At 38.0% G+C, this 5,115-nt stretch overlaps 1 non-coding gene across 1 annotated transcript; it reads right to left on the bottom strand.

The window, feature by feature from the left end:
- Window positions 1-901: 901 nt before the first annotated feature.
- LOC126000267 (U6 spliceosomal RNA) lies at window positions 902-1,005 on the bottom strand. Its single transcript, XR_007492621.1, has one exon. It is a non-coding gene; the product is annotated as a U6 spliceosomal RNA (small nuclear RNA).
- Window positions 1,006-5,115: the final 4,110 nt, after the last annotated feature.

Below are 5,115 nucleotides of genomic sequence, written 5' to 3'. Positions count from 1 at the left end.
CCCCGTTTTTTCTCTTTTCGGCAGCCACTTTTCGCCTTGAAAGTGGCTGGCCAAAACTTACATATCCACAAGATAATCATAGTATAAAGCACTCAGTGTTCCAATACAGAAGTTCAACATACAATTTTAATGCACAACTCAAATGAACTTTCAAATCCACACAGAACACAAACTGACAAACAATAAAAAATGAGTAATAGACAAAAAGGTAGAAGAGATGAGAAAAATATGGGAAATTTGAACATCTCCAAATTCCCTGCCAGTTTTTTTTGCTGTCTATCTATTAGGGAAAAAAGGAAAAGAAAAAGGAAAGGCCTTTTAAAAGAACAAGAGCCAGCACTAATTAATAATACACACACTGTAGTAGGTTTAAAAGAAGAAAAGGAATAGAAGAAACAATTAAGTGCATTTATTTATTTATTTATTTATTTAAGTTTTTAGTTGTTAAATCCCTATATATTTTGTTGCACCAGATATTTAATTATATGTAATTTTTTACAGATTCACAAGTTCATTATTTTCTGCATATAATTGAACTGAGACTTTTAGCAAAACTTAACTCATTTTTTAGATGTTAGTTACCATGAAGTTTAGATATATTTCCTTCAGTATATCTCTTCCCCCAAGGTAAGATAGGTAAAACATAAGGTTGTAAAGTTCCTTTGCTTACACCATGATTTTAAGTTAAATATTTGTACTTATAGTTATATTATTAGCCAATCCTGTGGCCATCAAGGAGAGGAAACATATTTAGTAGACCACGAATAAGCCCTGTTCTTTTCAGCAATGCAAGAAATATCTGTTCCCATAGCCAAGAGTCCAATATCTCCTTTCCTTGAACTTTTATTGATCTTAAAGGCCTTTTACTTTCTATTTCTTGATTTCTTTTTTGCTTTGTTTTAAAAATATGGAACGCTTCACGAATTTGCATGTCATCCTTGCGCAGAGGCCATGATAATCTTCTCTGTATTGTTCCAATTTTAGTATATTTTCTGCTGAACCAAGCACTATTTCTTGATTTCTATAAGAAAAACGTTGCCATAAGGCATCCTCATATTTCTCAAACATTACAGGAAAACAAAACTTTGCAGTACCAAGAACTGCAGTATTAGGACTAGTTAAAGTCCTAAAGTATTAGGACTTGTAAGATTTCTAATCTTTTGCACAGAAGGAACTATAGCCAAAGACAACAGATCTTTATTTTCAAAGACTTTTTTTCTCTAATTCTTACTCTTCCTCATAATTTAGCCAATTTTTATATGTTTCTACAGAATTTTATCATCACAAGGCTCATGATTTTCTAATTTATTTTTCTGAGCCATACATTCTGATTCAGATCTATCATCTATAATATTCCTAATCTGTCCCCATATAAAAGAAGACACTGCCAGATCGGCATCATTTTGTGTCTTTTTCTTCATAAAACTCCTGAATGTCCTGGCCCACCATTATCTAGAGACAAAATACCTTGCTTAAGGAACCAGTGACTAACCATTTGTACAAACTGAAAAAATCCAGTAATTGTGTCTATTTCCCCTAGCTATGAACCTGCACCATTAAACATTAAATAAAGTCTGTTTTTTAGAGTAACTTTGTTTCAAGCTACCCTTGTACTTTCTTGTCTTAATAGAATCCTGTTCTGTACCAGGGAGTCCTAGGCACTCTTCAAGAGGTCTAGTCCATGCACCTAAAAACTAAGAAATAAGAAGAAAAGAGAGAAAGAGAGAGACAACTTGCTATCCTAGATGGTCCCAAATGTTGAGCGCCATTTGCTGTCAACTAGCTTTGGTCTGACAGCACCAGAGGATTTCTTTAAATCCTGCTTCAGGGAATTGGGGAACAAGGAAAAATGTATGACAAAATATGAAGAAATGAGACCACACAATAAATGTATGGGGAAACACTTCCTGACAAGCATGTTCCAAATTTAATCTCCAAACTAGGAGTTTTTAAGGGATTAAAATGCCAGTCACAGATATGAGAAGTATGTCAGCAATGACAAAAGGCAGAAATTCTAGTGAACAGAACATTAGCAGTAGGCCTGTTAGATATGACAGTCTAACTGGCTAAGCAGCTTTTGTAAATGGATCTATTTGATTAGAAGTCCTGAATTAGAAGGGAGAATGTTAACATTTAAAAAGGCGGAAACTGCCTGACTAATCTTTGGGATCTAAACTTGCTTGACAGGGGTTCTACAGGATCGTGTCTCTGAGGCTTTTGGCGCCTGCTGACATAGAGGACCTCCCCCCACCTCTGCCCCTCTCCTGTCTCTGAGGCTTCTGGGGCTGTCAGACAGTAGGGGACCTTCCTCTGTCTCCGCCCCTGCCCCACCTTGGCTCTGCGCCCCTGGGAAGGAATAGGAACTACAGGCGGGAGGGGCTTCCAGCAAAGGCCTGGAGGGGGCGGAGCTCCGCTGACTTCCACATAGGGGAGGAGGGACAAGGGAGCTAGGCTCAACAGCGCCCTCCACCATTGTGGCCAGGTGCAGCACTGCACTGGGTGGCAACAAGAGGAGGCAGCAACTAATCAGGCTCCGCTTGAGGGCACTCTAGAGACCAAACCTCAGCCAGCCCACCCAAAAGTCCCACCCAGAGCTGCAATCCAGAGAAGGAACCCAGCCCCACAGCACAGGGTGTAAAAACAGGCCAAAATTGGAAGGCACTGCTCTCCAAGTCACACCAATAAATGCATAAAAACATGGGTAAACTGAGGAGGAACCTAACAGCTGGAGATACAAAGAGAACTCCTACTAAGTTCGCAAGTCCACCAAAATGCATAGATTCAAGAGATGAAGATTTAAAAGCAGCCATGAGAAAGGAAATGCAAGCCCTGGTACAAGAAATGAGAGAATCGCTAGCCACCGAGTACAAGAAATCCATGAAGGAACAAATTAGCCAAATTAAAGAAAATCTGATACATTATCTGAGAGACTCCATATAAAAGCAATTAAAGGAATTAACAGACACTGTAAAAAGCCAGACGAGTAGAATCAGAGGGATGGAGAAGTACATAGATAGTAGTACTTGAAGGAAAACTGCAAACCAAAAACGACCAGGAAACCAACAAGGAATTAAGAGGCAAGGCACTGGAAGGAAAAGTCCAGTACTTAATGAACAAAGACAAAAAATATAATATAAGAATTGTAAGTATACCAGAAGGGGAGGTAACAGGGAAAGAGGAAGAACAAGTAGTTAAGGAAATAATAGTAGAACATTTTCCCACCCTTTCGAAAGAAGACTCCATCCAGTAAGTGAAAAGAGTACCTAATACAAAAGACCCTAATAAACCAAAACCAAAACATATAATAATCCAAATGGCAAAAAGAGAAAGATGAACTCCTTAAAGCAATAAGGGAAAAACGAAATCTCAAGTACAAAGGAAGGGACATAAGAATCAAACCAGATCTCCCATTTAAAACAATTCAAGCAAGAAGACAGTGGAATGAAATATTTAAACAACTGAATGAAAGAAATTTCCAGCCTAGGGTACAATACCCAGCAAAACTCTCATTCATATGGGATGGTAGCCTAAAAACATTCTCGAACAAAAAAGATCTTGCATTATTAGTGAAAACAAAACCGATTCTAAATGACCTACTCAGAGACGAACTACACAATCCAAACCCCCGATTGTAAAAACAACCACCCTACAGAACAGAACTGCACAACAGCCCTCTCTGTCGATAATATCCCTAATTGTTAACAGACTAAACTCTCCCATTAAAAGACATATAGTAGAGAACTGGATTAGAAAACATAAACCGGACTTCTGCCTGTAAGAAACACACTTACAAGTACAGGACAGGCATAGGCTTAGAAAGAAGGATGGAAAACAATTGTTAAGCCAAGAGAAAACAAAAAAGTGCAGGGACAGCCATTCTTATATCAGATCAAATACCATTCAACCTCGAGAAGGTGATCAGAGACAAAGAGGGTCACTACATACTAATCAGGGGAACACTAGATCAAGAGGTACTAACCCTGATATTTATGCAACTAATGTGGAGTCAGCAAAATATGTGAGGTAGTTGCTCACTAACCTGGAGAAACACATGAAGGGAAATGTGATAATAGTAGGAGAACTTAATACTCCATGATCACCACTGGACAGATCCACCAAACAGAAAAGTAGCAAAGAAATAAGAACCCTAAATAAAAAATTAGAAGATCTAGGGTTAATAGACTTATATAGGGCCCTCCACCCCCAGAAAACAGAATACACATTCTCCTCAAGCCCTCATGGAACCTTCTCCAGAATAGACCATGTATTAGGATACAAACCTAACCTATATAAGACCACAAGTGTAAGGAGCATTAGAAGCACCCTATCAGATCACTATGCAACAGAGGTCAAAATTGACTGCAAGAAGAAGCAATGAAGAACACCTAGTAGCTGGAAATTAAACAACATGCTGCTCAATACAGCTGGATCAAAGAACAACTCAAGGAAGAAATAAAAAGATTCCTTGAGACAAACGATAATGAAGAGACAACTTGTCAAAATTTGTGGGACACAGCAAAAACAGTAATTAGGGGGAAACTCATACCAATACAGGCCTATATCAAGAAAGAGGAAAATGACAAAATCAACGGTTTAAAGGACCATCTCAAGGAATTGGAACAACAGCAGCAAAGAAATCCAACCACAACTAGAAGGCAAGAAATAATAAAAACCAGAGCAGAAATAAACAACATAAAAACTAAGAAAACAATACAAAAAATCAATGAGACCAGGAGTTGGTTTTTCAAAATAATAAACAAGATAGACAAACCACTGGCAAAACTCACCAAAAAAAGAGGGAAAAAACCCAAATCAGTAGGATCACAAATGAAAGGGGACAGATTACAACAGAACCCCAAGAAATACAACATATCATGAGATCATATTATGAACAATTATACTCAGTTAGGCTAAAGAAACCAGTAGAAATCGACAAATTCCTGGAAAAATACCATTTTCTGAGACTTGAAAAGGAAGACCTAGAATGCCTAAACAGACCAATCACTTCAGAGGAAATTGAAGATGTAATTAAGAAACTCCCTAAGAATAAAAGTCCAGGCCCAGATGGATTTACAGGTGAATTCTGTCAAACATTCCGAGAAGACTTACTACCAC

The sequence above is a fragment of the Suncus etruscus genome, chromosome X, assembly GCF_024139225.1.
Source record: "Suncus etruscus isolate mSunEtr1 chromosome X, mSunEtr1.pri.cur, whole genome shotgun sequence".
NCBI classification, from domain to species: Eukaryota; Metazoa; Chordata; class Mammalia; order Eulipotyphla; family Soricidae; genus Suncus; species Suncus etruscus.
This window is presented reverse-complemented; position numbering and strand designations above follow the sequence as displayed.